Genomic DNA, 15750 nt, shown 5'->3' on the forward strand with positions numbered 1-15750 from the left:
TGTGTGGGCGCGGACGTGTGCGTGGGAGGCCGCCGGCGTGAAGTTCAAAGTGTGAGCGGGCGGGGGCGGGGGCCGCGGCCGAACTTTGCGGGAGCCCGAGCCGCGCGGGCGGGGCGGGGGCCGGAGGGCGGGCGGCGGCGTCTCCCCCCTCCCGGACCTCCCTCGTGCCCCGGGAGCCAATGAGAAGCCGGCGTGGGGCGGCGCGCCTCTGGGCGGCCGAGCCGGGCCGCGGGCGGCCAATGGGCGGCCTCGGCGGCCCGCCCCGCCCCTGCTCCCTCGGCCCCCTCCCCCGGCGCGGGGAGCCCGGGCCGCAGCCAATCGGCGGCGCCGCCCGCGCCGGCCCGGCCGCCCGAGCCCCGCCAGCAGGAGCCCGGCCGCCGGCGCCGCAGCGGCAGCCCCGGCCGCGTCCCCGGCCCCGAGGCGCAGCCCCGCGGGCAGCCCGGCAGCCGCGCGCAGGACCAGCGGCCGGTGAGGAGCGGAGGGGCCGGGCGGGGCGGGGCGGGGGCCCCGGAGAGGATGCTCGGAGCCGGGCGGCGCGGACAAAGGGGGAGGCCCGAGAGGGCGGCGGCGGCGGCGGCGGGGGACCCCGGCCCCGCGAGCTCCCGCCGCCTCCACGTGGGCGCCCCCGCCCCGCGCGGGCCGGGCCTCGGGGGCGCCGGGCCGGAGCCGCCTCCGCAGCGGGGGGGGGGGGGCAGGGCCGAGGCGCCCCCTGCCCCGACCCGGCCCAGGGCAAGGTCCGCCCCCCCCCCCCCCCCGCCTCGGCCTCCAGGGCGGCCCCGCGGCTCGGCCAGCAGCGCCCCCCCCCCCCCGCCGACCCCAGAGCCCGGGCCCGGGGGGGGGGGGAGTCTGCTGGTCAGGACTCTGGAAAGGTCTAGAAAGTCCGGAGGCCGCCCCGCCCGGAGAAGGGCCGGTCCTCCATGGCTGGGCCAGGCCGGCCGTGGGCAGCGGCTGGGAACCGCCCCCCGGGCCCTGCCCCGGCTGCACCCGCCTCCCCGGGTCTCACCTGCCTCCGGGCAGGAGAGGTGGGCGCTCTAGGCCAGACTCCCCAACCCGCATCCCGCAGCTCCCCAGCCCGCAGCCCCGCAGCCCGCAGCTCCTTAGCCCTCAGCCCGCAGCCCCCAGCTCCTCAGCCCGCATCCCGCAGCCCCCAGCTCCTCGCCCGCGGCCCCCCCAGTTCCTCAGCCCGCAGCCCCTCATCCTGCAGCCCCCAGCCCGCAGACCCGTAGACCCGCAGCCCCACAGCCCGCAGCTCCTTAGCCCGCAGCTCCTTAGCCCTCAGCCCGCAGCCCCACAGCCCCGTATCCCGCATCCCCTCAGCCCCCAGCCCCACATCCCCCCAGCCCCTCATCCCGCAGCCCTCAGACCCTCAGCTCGCAGACCCTCAGCCCCACATCCCGCAGCCCCACATCCCCCCAGCCCCACATCCCGCAGCCCCTCAGCCTCTCAGCCCGCAGACCCTCAGCCCCACATCCCACAGCCCCCCAGCCCTGCAGCCCGCAGCCCAATTTCCCTCCTTGCAATGGAGAGCTGAACCTTGTTGGCCGTTCACCTCCTTCTGGAGATTAAACTTCCATCCACTTGCTCCGGGGGGCACCGGCTAGAGAGGGCTCTCGGGGGTCCTGATTCCTATTGGCTACTGGACCCAGTTGGCCCTGGAGGAGAACATGAGGCTGGGGACCCGGCCCCGCCCCCCTCACTTGACTCCAGTTCACTTGTATGTCATGGCATCACCTCCCTGATGGCGGGATCTTCTAGAACAGATAAACCATGCCAGAGGTTGAACTTGGAGACAAAAGAGCTTCTCTCCCTGGAGAAGAGATTAGGGTGGGTGGGAGGGGAATCCCCCCTTTTCCCCCAGGGAACTATTAGTTTGCTTCAGATATTCAGCACTTTATGTGGGAAGTACCCATGGATAGGACCCAAGTCCCTGCCACAGCATTCTTTTTGCCTAATTTGAGAAGTAAATCCACTTACTTCCTATTAACAGTGATAAACAGTCACTATCTGGAGATGGGAGAGATGGAAAGATGAAAAAGACAGGAGCCTTGTCCTCAGGGAGCTTGCTAGCAGGAGTGGGGAACCTTTTTTTTTTTTTTGCCAAGGGTCATATGGCTATTTATAACAACATCATTCAGGGCCATATAAAATGATCAATTTCAGCATTAGCCTAGTTTTGATCAAACATTGAATTCATCCCTAAAAAATTCCTAGATTTATTGAATTTCAATAAATGCCTTGGCATCATCAGACCAGATGATTTCCTGGACCTTATATGATCCTCAGACTGGACCTTCCCCAGCCCTGCTCTAGCAGGAAAACTCAAAAGTACAGTATTTTAATGCAAATCGGAATGTAAGGGGGTCCCACCATGGGATTCTGGAGGTGCCTTTTGTGGGTGGAGAAGGTGATGTGAGATTGGACCTTGGGGGCAGAGGCCCTGAGCTTGAGTCCCAGTTCCATTGCTAACTGTAGGTGACCTTGTCCTCTAAATATGATCACTTAAATATACTAAGCTGAGTTTTCTTCATCTCAGTTTTGATACCTTTCAATCCTGGGTATGGTTCTGGCACAGATTTGAGCCCCTTCTTTCCTTCTTGTGTGATTCTTGGGCATGTTCTTCCACTGCCCTGGAGGCCTTAGGGCCATAGACGGTGAAAGTCAGAGCTAGGAAGGATGTTAGAGACCTCTGGGTCCAAGCTCCTCCCTTTAGAGGTGAGGAACCATCCTTCTTTCTTCTGGCACTGCTCTGAGTTCTCTTGTTTTTTTTCTTCTCATCTGTAAAATGAGGACAATTAAACTTGTACCTCCCAGGCTTGATGTGGGGGAAGTGCTTTGTATCAGTGTGTTCCACCGTTCTGACTTCTCTACCCACACAGCCACCACCCCAGCGAGGGCTCCCTCCCATTGACAGCTTATTGCAGTAGCCTCCATACCACTAGTCTAGAAAGGTCTTTAGATGCCAAGCAGAGGAGTAGTTGGTCCTAGAGGAAACAGGGGGCCACTGGAGTTTCTTGGACAGGGATGAACCACGGTCAGACTTGGTGCTTTCGTGAGACCTGCTAGTTATGTGGTACTTTCTCCTATCCTTCATCCCTGCTAGCATTAATAATAATAATAGTCATGATAAGGGTGGATAGAACACTGTGCCTGGAGGAAGGAAGATTCATCTTCCTGAGTTCAAATCTGGCCTCGGTCACATCCTAGTTAAGTGACTCAGTCTCAAAACTAGTCTCAGACACTTACCAGTTGGTAGATCCTGGGCAAGGCCTTTCACCCTGTTTGCCTCAGTTTCCTCATCTGTCAAGTGAGTTGGAGGAGGAAGTGACAAACCACCCCAATATCTGTGCCAAGAAAACCCCAAATAGTGTCATCAAGAGTCAGACCTGACTGAAACAACTGAACAACAATAAAAAAGGAGCATTTATATTGTGTTTTCCATATATTATTTCATTGAGTCCTCATAACAATTCTGTGAGTTAGATGTTGTTACTGTTTTACAGATGAGGAAACTGAGTCCAAAAAAGTTATGCAGAATCGAACAACTTCTCAAATCTCCCTACTCCCTGTTTCTTGGAATTCCTAATATCTTTCTAAGTCTTCAGTTATGTCATCTCCTTCATGAGGCCTGTCTATATTCTCACCCACCTCAGATTTCTCTATTATTTATTTACCTTCCTGTCCATATTCTCTCCCACTCCAGATTACTCTGAATTATTTACTCTCTTGTACAGATTTTCCCCCAACAGAATGTAAGCTTTCTGAGGACAGGGACTATTTCATTTTTGTTTTTTGTCTTTATCCCCAGTGTCTGGCACAGAATACAGACTTGTTGAATGTATTGGGTGAATAATTTAATGGGGGGGGGGGAAAGATCAGAGAAGATTTCTTGGATTAGATAGTATTAGATAGTATTTGTGCTAAATGTGGATATAGTGGATAGAGCTGGGCCCAGAGTTCAAATCTGTCCTCAGACACTTTCTAGCTAGATGACCTGGGCAAATGACTTAACTCTGTTTGCCTCAGTTTTCCCATCTGTAAAATGAGCTGGTAAAAGATGGCAAATTACTATTTTTGTCAAGAAAACCTCCAAAAGGGGGTCACCAGGAGTTGGACATGATTGAAATAACACAGTAACATCAGCAACCACAACAAATTATGTCTGTTGGGGGGGCAGGATGGGAGATGGACAGCTGAGACAACGGCTTATCTCCCCAGTCCCCAGTTTAGATGATGATGATAGTTGACATATGTAGCACTTCTGCCATTACAAAAATACATCTTTTGACCCTTGTAGCAGCAAATTGAGGCAGGCATTACAGGGTATTGTCTCCCCCATTTTACTGATCATGGGGTTTTATGAGAGGCAGAATGATGAGGTAGATGGGGGCTGATCAGAAAGACCTGGGTTTAAGTCCTGCCTTTGACATACTCTGGCAGTGTGACTTTGAATCTCAAAGTACTCTTGATACCTAAGTCCTTGATCACAGAGAAGAAAGGAAATCACAGATTTGAATCTAGTCTCCAAATAACCATTCGAAATAATAGGGTAAAGAACCTTCTAATTCAACTCTTCTTTCTTTCCCTGCTCCCGTTTTACAGATGACTATATTGAGATCTATAGAGGTCATGTAACTTGTCATGATTACATGGGTGGTAGAATTGGGATTTAATTCTAATCTGACTTCTATTATTCTTTCTTCTTTACCATAGTGATCTTGATTTCTCTAAAACCCAGATTGATCAGTAACTTTGATAATCTCTGACCAGGTAGATCATAGTATCACAGATCGAGTTCCTTGAGACCATCTCCCCTATTTTATGGGGAAACTGGTATAAAAATTTCAAGGGATTTTCCCAAGGTCTCACAGTCAAGTCTTTGGTTACTTTTTTGGGAAGGAAAATTTGAGTCTTTCTTTTATGAAAAAAACTTTTTTAGGAGTTTATCTGAACAGGTGAGAGAGTTTTCTCAGATGACCCAATGAACAAAACTTCTCTTATGTGAGGGATTGTGTCATTGTTTCTATATTCCTAGCATGTTCTTGGCCCCTAACAGATACTTTATTAAAAACATTGCTCTGAAATGGCCTCTTCTCCTAATGAATTCCTCCCTGATTGTTCAAATGCCTTGGTTTCTCAGCCTTTTCAAATCTGAAGACTCTTTAAAGTTAAAAAAAAAATTCAGACACTCATTCCCCATCATAGCAGTAACCATACTATTAGCATCCATTTATTTAAAAATTGAGTAATAAAAAGGGGTAAGAATTTATTTGTTTTATAATTATGAGATTTGTTTTATAAATCAGAAGGAACATTTACACATATTTAAAGAATATCTCTACATTTATGTGCAAAGCTGTTTATTTATGCTGTCTTTTGTCCATAATAAAGTACAAAATGATAGTACTTGATGCACGCATGAACTCAGGTCACCCCTTAAAAAGTAGCTTCCCGATCCCAGTGCCCAGATTGGGAATTATTGAGCTCCTCAGTGCTTTCCTAGTAGATGGACTCACCCAGGGCATATGGTTCCCATTTTCCTTTCATAATGTTTTCTGTGCCAGTGGTTTATTGGGTGAATGTTATTTCAGGTTTCTCTCTGAGTCAGAGGGCCTTTTTATTTATATTTGCTTTATAAGGGTAGAGTTGTTTTGGCTTTTTCAAAATAAGTTACCTGCCATCTGGTCTGAATTAGTGCATGTGGATGGGGAGTTTCATTAGCTTTTGTTTCCAGAGTCTGTGGTCTATGGGCCCATTCCTTCATCTTTAGTACTATCCTCTCTCTGTCTCTTTATCTCCTCTCTCCCTCTAGCCCCCTCCTCCTTTTTCTTCCTCTTCCCTCTCTCTCCTTCCTTTCTTCTCTCTCTCTCTCTTTTTCCTCTCCCCCTCCTCTTTCCCCTTTCCTCTCTTTGTTCTCCTCGTTCCTCCCCTCTCCTCAGCGTCCCTTTCTTTCTTCCTCTAGCATCCAGTTGTATGGTTATAGAAGAATCCCAGGCCTGGGAGGTATTTGTCTGGTCATTTTGCCCATCCCACTGCCTCAGGGTAGTATTGAGCCTAATCTGGAGCAGCCTCTGTGGGATTCAGCTACACAAATAGCTGCAACAACCACATCTACCACAACCTAATAACAACAGCTACAGCAGCAATCATAACAGCAGCATCATCAACAACTATCTAACAACTCCCCAAGGCTTTGCTTTCCCCCCTTATTTCAGGGTCTGGAGAGTGTAGTTTATGATGTTCCCCAGGGGAGATCTGAGAGCTGGGTTTGCTCACTTCCTCCTCTCCTGGCCAGTTGGGCATTGGAAAGAAGCCCGAGTTTGGAATTAGGTCTGGCTCTGTGACCCTGGGCCTTAGTTTCCTCATTTGTAAAATGAGGGTGTTGGCCTTGATGACCTTCAAGACCCCTTTAATTTTACTTCTAGAATACTTGAATCCTTTCAGTTTTAAGTCCATAATTCTTTATGCTGGGGAAAAAAAAAATCACACAGTCTAGTGGCCTGGGATTGTTTTGGCGTGGGGGGCGGGGGTAGACTGAGATTGAAGGGAAATTTCTCTGTGTTGATCATCATTTGTTGACAAGAGTGAGTGAACTGATCTCTGTTAAGTAGTTTTGACTATTTCCTCAGAGGGCAATGACAAGTTTCCAGGGCCTGTGGTTCTCCTTATGTTATAGGATACACTGCCTCCTCCACCAACTGAAGAAAAGGTGATAATATCTCACATTATAAAACAGCCAGTCCTTTAAGATGTATAAAATGCTATACATGATGGTCAGGTAGTACAAAGTGGATAGTGCCATGGTTCCTGGAGTTCATATTGGAACCCAAATACTGCCTGTCTGTGTGACCTTGGGCAAATCACTCAGCCTTTGCCTTCCTCAACTGTAAAATAGGGATCATAAAATCCCCTACTTCACAGGACTCTTGATGGGGATCAAATAAGTTAATATTCATAAAGATCTTAGTGCAATGGGCCTGGCACATTGTAAGTGTTTAATGAATGCTTGTTTTCTGACCCCCCCCCCCATTTTTTAATTCTTCTAACAGCCTTGGAAAGGTAGTTATCCCCATTTTACAAATGAGGAAACAAGCTGAGAGGGAGAATAGGGATCATTTCCTTATTTGTATTTGCATCCCTAAGGCCTGGCACATAGTAGGGAACAAATAAATGATTTTCTATTGATTGATGAGGTGACTTGTCCAAGGTCACACATCTGTGAAGTGCCTGGGGCAGGATTCAGACTCTGGTCCCAAATGAATTCACTTCCAGTGCCCATGGTGCCATCTTGTTGCCTCTAGTCCTTAGACTTCTAGCTCTAAAGTTAGAAGGAAATATTAGCTTAGCACTCAAGGGAATCTGAGTTCTTTGAGTCCAACCCCCTCATTTTACAGAGGAGAAAATCGAGACCCACGGAGGTCTTAAGTCGTCCAGAGTTGGAAGGAACCTGAGAAGCTATGGAGTCCAGACCCCTCTCACTTGGAAAGGTGTTCACAGCTCATTAATAAGCCCAACTCTCCCTCCACTGATGAAGATCCTCTTTTCCCCTAAGCCCTATCTCTGCAGACTTTAGGGCCTCCAGCCAGTTGACTTGGACCAGCTTCAGAGTTTTCTCTGCAGGGTCCTGATACCCTTTATCAGGGTCATGCTGCTAGCAAATATCAGACTTGGGATTTGGATCTAAGCCTTGTGACCAGTCAGTCGAGAACCTGATCTCTGACCTCTGCTGCCTCCATTCAGAATTGTGTGGCCTGTGGAATTCCTATTGATTATAAGTCTATCTTATTGTGAGATCATCTGACATGAAATGCAAGCCTTTGCCTGTTGCCTCCTCATTTCTGCCCATTGATTCATGGAATCAAGTTTCTTGAGATGCAGAGTTGTTTAGTTGTAACTGTGACAATGACAAGGTTTACTGATGGCATTGCTTAATTATTGGGAAATCGGCTTTTGGGGGATCTTTTGTCGCTCCCCAAACCAAATGAGTGACTCCAGACTTCCTAACACCCTGCTGGAGAGAGGGTCTTGCTCTGCTCCCTGAGACTGGGAGGGAGCTGCTTTAATGGTCAAGGTTTTAGAGGCTCCTGAGGTGTTGCCTTCCTCCATTGGGGTTTTTGAGAAGTGGCATCTTGGGGCTATGGCTTGGGTACAGATTTCACTTACTACCTGTGGGATCTTGGACCAGTCATTCTCCTCTTGGCCTGTTTCATTCTTTGTAAAATGAGGGACTGACCTGCAATGAGAATGAGTGGGAAGAGGACAGCAATTGAAGTCAGGACTCAGATTCAGATCCTACTTTTGCCATATATTCCCTGTGTGTAGTAAGATGAGCCATTTCAATTTCCTGGGCCTCAGTTTCCTCATCTGTAAAATGAAGGGATTGGTTTGGATGACCTCAAAGGTTTGCTAGACTGTAAGCTGTGGAAAGGCAGAGATTGTTTAACTCTTTGTCTTTGTAATCAAAGTGCCTGACATACACAGTAGTGGCTTAATAAATGCTTAATTGGTTGGTTGGTTGTTTCAGAAAAGGTTGGGAAGTCATCCCAGGCATTTATTGATTACTGTGTGTCAGACGCTGTATGAGAGCAGAGAATGAGACAGTCCCTCCTTGAAATGAGCTCACGGTCCAAAGGAGTAGCCAATAGGTATGTATAAGGAGATATATATAAATACACATACATCTATGGCTATTATATAACAAATGTAAATAATGAGAACAGTGCATTTATTTGTAAATGTACACATATTTATTGTGGAATAAATGCAAATACAGACAAAGGAATATTCTGGGAAGGAGGCTGCAGGAGCACCCAGGGGTGGTGGGCCAGAGCAGGGTGCAGTGGCCAGGGACTGAATCGGGGACCTGGATGTTGATGTGAGCTGGAAGCACCTGGAGAAGGGCTTGGGGAGCCCTTTGGAAAAGATGTGGCGAAAACCTTCCCTCCCCCTTTCTGGAAGGAGAAAGCAATTCTTGAGATTCTATTGTATCTTTTTCTGAAAGCTGCAGAACAACTATTTTTGTATGTCCTCTTTTTATCCTGACTTTCTGTAAATAGTAGAGACAGCTAGAAGAAACAGAGCTACAGAGATAAGATAATATATCCTGGCAGAATGGGCCTGGGGGGGGGGGTTTGCTGAGGATGGAGAGGTGGAAGCAGAGGGTTGGGCCAGGTAACCCATGGTTGGGAGTGAGGATGATGTAAAATAAAGCTTTCACTTCTTGAAAGCCCTGGGAGAAGGGGCGGTGTTAAGCCCATTTTGCAGATAAGGAAACAGGCCTGGAAAGGCAAAGTGACTTGCTCATAGTCACAGTCAACTAATAAGTGTCAGAGAACAAGCAATGTTAAAAATGAAAGTCACAATCCTGGGAGCACCTAGCTCACAGGACTGTTGGTGAGAATCAAATAAACTGATGAATGTAAAAGTGTTTTGCCATCTTTAAACCCCAGTTATTATTAATATAATTAAAATTCTCAGAGGATCTTGCTGTTGTTGATTTAGAACTGGAAGAAATCTCAGAGGACATGGAGACCAACATTTCCCTCTTCTCTACCTCTCTCTCTCTCTTTCCCCCCTCCTTTCCCTCTCCCTTCTCCCCTTTCCCTCTCTCTTCCCCTCTCCCTCTCCCTCCATTCTTCCCACTTCTTCCTCTCACTCCATTCTTCCCACTTCTTCCTCTCCCTCTCTCTAACCCTTCCTCTCCCTTTCCCTCTCCTTCCCCATCTCTATCCATTCCCCTCTTCTTCTTTCTCCTTCCTCCCTCTCTCCTTTTCTCTCTTTTTCTCTCTGTCTCCCCGCCACCCTCTCCCCCATTTTCTTCTTCTCTTTTCCCTTTCCCTTCTCTCCCTATGCTTCCATTCTCCCCCTTTTCCTTCTCCCTTCTTCATTTCCTCTATTCTCCACTCTTCTCCCTAACCTTCCATTCTCCCCACTATCTCTGCCTCCTCCTTTCTCCTCCCAGCATTTGGGGAACTTTCTGTTGAGACTGGCATGGTTTGGACAGCTCCAGCCTTGCCCCTCCAAACAGCAGTATTAAGGGTGGACAGTGAGTGGGCACAGGCTGACTGAAGACTACCAATTCCAAGTTGCCAGGCACTGGGTAGATGCCTATGTGAGAGGAATTCATGTTTTCATCTTTTGCTTCCTTTTGTGTGTGTGGGCACAAATCTCAGGAAAGCTCCATGGTCTTTTTTAGCTGGCAGGAAGGGGGGCATGGGCTTGGATCAGTAAGTGGGAGGGAGAATAAAAGCTGATCCTCTTTTCCCCTAAGCCCTATCTCTGCAGACTTTAGGGCCTCCAGCCAGTTGACTTGGACCAACTTCAGTGTTTCCTCTGCAGGGCCCTGGTCTCTGTTATTTAATTATCAATAGGGCAATAACTCTTTTAACAATTAGTTTTCCCGCAGGGCTTGGTAGACTTCAGGAAGAGGACACAGGCACTTCTCTAGCCTTGGTGTGGGCTGGAGCAATAGGTTCCTTCTAAAAGTGCCTGGTGTTTGGCTTGGTGAGTGAAGCCCTAGGTCTGGAGGCAGGAAGACCTGCATTCAAATTCTATATAGACACTCTCTAGCTTTGTGTTTCTGTGCAAACTACTTGTTCATACTTCATTTTCAAAGAGGCCCGCTGACAACATGGTGTTGGGGTCAAGGTACAGTGTATTTGACTGCGGCTGATTGTCTACCACAGATCGGGTACAAGTATTCCCAGAGAAGATGAGGATGTCTCTGGATTTGCACAATTCCCATTTGCTTTCAGCTTCTGCCACTTTGCTTCGACCATCAATCATGGCACCATCTTTTTTTCTGGCATGCTAGGCTGGACAGTCCTGTACCAGGTTCCCCAAGTGATCCCAAAATTCTTTGGAGAGAACTTGAGAATGCCCTTGTATTGCCTCTTATAACCTCCATGTGAGCACTTGCCTAGTACAAGTTCTCTGAAAAATAATCTTTTAGGCAAACGTACATTTGGCCTTCAAACAACTGGCTAACCCATCAGAGCTGCGTTCACTGTCATAGTGTTCAAATGCCTGGCATTTCAACTCAAGAAAGACCTTCATGTGGGGCCCCTTAGCTTGGAGGATCATAGATAGAGCTGGAAAGGAGACCCCTTGGAAGACCATGAGACCCACAAAGATTTATCAGTTTATGTGATGAGGTTGATTTTGTTGGTGATGTTGGTCCTTTGTTTTCTTTTTTTTTTAAATTAAAGATTTTATTTATTTTGAGTTTTACAATTTTTCCCCCTAATCTTACTTTCCTCCCCCTACCCCCCACAGAAGGCAATTTGCCAGTCTTTACATTGTTTCCATGGTATACATTTATCCAAATTGAGTGTGATGAGAGAGAAATCATATACTCAAGGAAGAAACATAAAGTATAAGAGATAGCAAGATCAGACAATAAGCTATCAGTTTTTTTTTTTCCTAAATTAAAGGGAATAGTCCTTGGTCTTTGTTCAAACTCCACAGTTGTTTCTCTGGATACAGATGGTATTCTCCATTGCAAACGGCCCCAAATTGTCCCGGATGGTTGCACTGATGGAATGAGTGAGTCCATCAAAGTTGATCATCACTCCCATGTTACTGTTGGGTCCTTTGTTTTCAAAAGAAGATCATGACATCAGGGAGAATGCCAAGACATGCCCGTGAATGGATTTGAGGGAGGGGGTGCTGTGCTAAGTCACCAGTCTCAGTTTCTCCTTTAGAGTCATCTGGATCCATTGGTTAATATGAATCAGGATGACTGGAGATGGCCCTGGATGGGAGGTAGTCAGGGTTAAGTGACTTGCCCAAGGTCACACAACTGCATATTTACCATATTTAAACTCAGATTCTCCTGACTTCAGGGTTGTGGCTCTACCCACTGTACCATCTAACTACCAACTTATAAGATCTTTCATGATTCTAGAGCTGGGAAGGACCTCCAAGATCTTCTAATCTGACCCACCACTTTATAGATAAAGAACCTGAGGCTCAAGATGCTTACCTAGGTGGTGAGCATCATGGTCAAGGTTTGAACCTGGGACCTCAAACTCCAAAGTCAGTATTATTTCCGTCTACTGTGTCTACAGTAAAGATCAAATAAGGTAAATTCACCAGTCCCAAAGCTCTATACACCATAAACTATTATTGTTATTATTAGTCATTTCCTTTACAGTTGACCTGAAACATATTTCTTAGACTGCTTAAAAAAAATAGAGGAAACTTTGGCTTTAGAAGGCCTACTAGATCAAGAATCGCTTGTTAGCCAGATGTAAGGCTGTAAGGCAGGAAGTTGTCCCTCCTGGTGGCCTGGAGGTTTGCAGGTGGTGGCGTGTTTTCCTTGGAAAGATGCTTTTGGTAGGAGTGAACGGAATGCCTTTTGTTGGTGTCTTTGGGCTTGTTACTGTGGAGTGAGCTTAGCCCAGGAAAACAAAATCTAACCTAAAGAGGAAAGTAGGGGAGTGGGCAAGGTGCTGTGGCTGAGACTGGGAGGGATCTTCCAGGATTTATCTGACCCAGCTTCAAATCCTAGCTCTTGTCACCAAACTGAGCTTCAGTTTCCTCAGAAAGAGGGTCTGACTGAATGGTCCCTAAAAATCTCTTCCAGATCCAAATCTATCAGCTGCCTTGATTTTTTTCTTTTTTCTTTTTTATCTTCTTGAGGCTTTTTAAGCATCACAAAAAGTTCTCTTTAGTAACCTCTTCATTTTTTAAAAATTATTTTTTTCAATGAAGGAAAAAAAATCTCTTCACATCCTCCCCTCCCTAAGTGGAAAAAAAAGGGAAGAGAAATAAAATCCTTATAACAAATAGGCAGTTAGACACACAAAGTTCAATGCTGGTGTATTTCATTCTGCACCTTGTCTCCATTATATCTCTGTCTAGGGACAGACAGAAGACTCCATCATCAATCCTCTGGAATCCTGGTTGGGCATGGCTGACCAGAGTTCTTCAGTCTTTCAAAGGGCAGTTCCCTTGTGTTGTAGAGGGTTAAATAGAGGCCCAGAGAGGGGGAAGGAAGTGATTTGTCATGCCCTTGTTTGTGGCTGAGCTGGGACTGGGTGTGTGCTTTGGGTTGGGGATGGATTAGCCTTTTTAGGCTCTCCTCCCTTTTGGGATCTTTGGCAGATGCCAGTCAGTTCAAGGGCTAGTCACATTTTCGTTTTGATGTCCAGAGATGGGATTGGCTCAGAGAGGAATGGATCTAGGATAGAAAGAAACAAACATGGGGTATGAAGGAGAGTCTTAGCAGAATTTCAGCTTTTAGGCTCTTGCACAGTAGGGACTCAGACATCTCCTTTAAAGAAAAATATATTTAATTTTTCTGTTGCTAGATGGTGTTGTAGCAGGTAGTGCTGGCTCAGGAGTCCTGCCTCTGACGTGCACCAACTATGACTTAACCAGCTGTCACTTAACCTCTCAGTTCTCTTAATTGCAGAGAACCTGCCCTGGGTAGAGGGACTCTCTTCATCTCACCTTGGAGTTCCTTAAATCACTGAATCCACAGACCCAGTCTCTTTTCCAATTCCTTTTCTATTGATGTCTTTTGTTTTTCCATTGTGTTCATTTCTAAACTTATCCCCTCCTCTCCATCCCTAGCAAGTCTTCCTTTGTATCCACTGAAAAAGACATTTAAAAACATTTAGTAAAACTATCCAGCACATCAGTAGTATCTGACAGTATATGGCAGCGTTTAACATGCCTAGCTCTCTGTCCCTTTAGTGGAGGGAGCAAAATATCTTTTCTCACACTTGTCAGAGGCAGCTAGATGATGCTTTGGATAGAGTGGAGGACCACCCCTGAATCAAGGAAGCCCTAAGTTCAAAACCAGCCCTGCACACTTAATGACTTGGGCAAGTCACTTAACCTCTGTTAGCCTCAGTTTCCTCATCTGTGGAATGAGGATAATAGTATATCTCAGAGTTGTTGTGAGGATAAAATTAGAGCATATTGTAAAGCCCTTGGAACAGTGACGGGCATATTGATAAGTGTGGTATGAAGACTTACTGTAAAGTCTTTCGCAAATTTTAAGGTGTTCCATAAATGCCAATTGTTGTTGTTGTTGTTATGACTATCTTTAAGGCCATGTTTGGTTGTTATTGTACATTTTTCATTCCTATTTATTTCTTCCATTTATTATTTTAGTCATCATACTTATGTTTTTTTCTGGTTCTGCATTATTTCCTGATGAATCAGTTCATAGGATCATCAAGCTAGAGCTGGGAGGGACCTCAGAGGATGAGGAAACAAAACTCAAAGCTTAAGTGATTTGCTTAAGGTTAGTTAGATAGATAGTGAGTAACAGAGCCAGGGTTTGAACCCTGGTGTCAGTTCAGCTTAGGGTTACATAGGTCGTAACTGACAGAAGTGAGATTTGAATCTAGGTCCTCTGGCTCTAGATTCAGTGCTCTGTCTACTGTATTTTGCTGTCTGCCTGTTTTACATCGGTCTTCTCATGTTTCTCTGAATTCTTCATATTCATCTTTCTTGATAGTGTAGCTTGCCAGTGGAACTCAAGTATAGTATCCATACGACACTTCTTTCTCTCTCTGGACTGGCTCATTAGCCCTCAACCAGAACTCACATGGAAAGATACAAAGAGGTTTCACCAGAGTATAGGATAGCCATGGGTTCCATCTCTTAACTCCTGTTCAACTTTCAGGATCCTGGGTATGACAGTAGTATAATGCAGTTACTCATCTGTTAATGGTATAGCTCCTGAGCCCCTACTGGTGTGCTTCCTTTGTGTACACTATCAGTTCCAATGATGTTATTGACTCTTAAACATGAAACATTTTCTAAACATGCAAAAACAAGAATAAGATTTATTTATTAGAAGGTGAAATCATGAATTATAGAAGGATCACCCTAAGTTATAGTTATTCTTATAGGGCAACTCAGAGGCACAGTGGATAGAACACTGATCCTGGAGTCAGGAGGACCTGAGTTCAAATCCAACCTGACACTTGCCATTTACTAGCTGTGTGACCTGGATAATTCTCTTAGCTTTAATTGTCTTATATCCAGAGCCACCTTCAGTTGTCCTGATTCATATCTGGTCACTGGACCCAGATGACTCCAGAGGAGAAAGTGAGGGTGGTCCCTTCCCACATTTAAATCCAATTCACTTGTATGTCATGGCATCACTTCCCTGGTGTTATGGTCTTCTTCAAGAACAAAGAACAAACAAATAACAATATACTTATGCCAGCAAACATAGTGACTGTGACAGGGAAGAGGGCGCTCGTGGAAGCTGGCAATGAGTACATGAAGTGGGGAACCCACATGCTGGGCCAATTTATGACTAGACAGCTCTTCAGTGAACGTTTTGACCCTCTCTGCTAGAATTTCTCCTTTTGTTTCTCATAGTTCTTCCACTTTTTGACTACTTGGGCTGCTGAAGCAATGTCGAGTTGTTTTAGCAGATAGCTATCCATGGAAGGGCATTGAAAAAGTGTTACTCTCTTTTAGCAATATTTATTAGCATGACTTTGTTTCCTTGAAAAGTAGTTGTCTGGGGCAGCTAGGTGGCATAGTGGATAGAGGACCAGCCCTGGAGTTAGGAGTACCTGAGTTCAAATCCGACCTCAGACACTTAATATTTACCTAGCTGTGTGGCCTTGGGCAAGCCACTTAACCCCATTGCCTTAAAAAAAGAAAGAAAGAAAGAAAGAAAGAAAGAAAGAAAGAAAGAAAGAAAGAAAGAAAGAAAAAAAGAAAAAAGAAAAACAAGAAAAGTAGTTGTCTGAAGTTTAATAGTGGCCTGAAGGCAGT

General features: G+C 46.5%; 1 protein-coding gene across 5 annotated transcripts in view; it reads left to right on the forward strand.

Annotated features, from left to right (window-relative positions):
• The first annotated feature begins 384 nt into the window (after window positions 1-384).
• CAMKK2 (calcium/calmodulin dependent protein kinase kinase 2) overlaps window positions 385-15750 on the forward strand; it is a 63179-nt gene continuing 47813 nt past the window's right edge. For 4 of the 5 annotated variants that reach the window (XM_074205591.1, XM_074205592.1, XM_074205593.1 and 1 more), the window contains exon 1: window positions 389-468. The gene's annotated coding sequence lies outside the window, so the exon portion shown is untranslated. Of the gene's footprint in view, window positions 469-15750 lie in introns of all 5 variants that reach the window. The other variant, XM_074205595.1, reaches the window with a different exon arrangement.

The sequence above is a fragment of the Macrotis lagotis genome, chromosome X, assembly GCF_037893015.1.
Source record: "Macrotis lagotis isolate mMagLag1 chromosome X, bilby.v1.9.chrom.fasta, whole genome shotgun sequence".
NCBI lineage: Eukaryota > Metazoa > Chordata > Mammalia > Peramelemorphia > Peramelidae > Macrotis > Macrotis lagotis.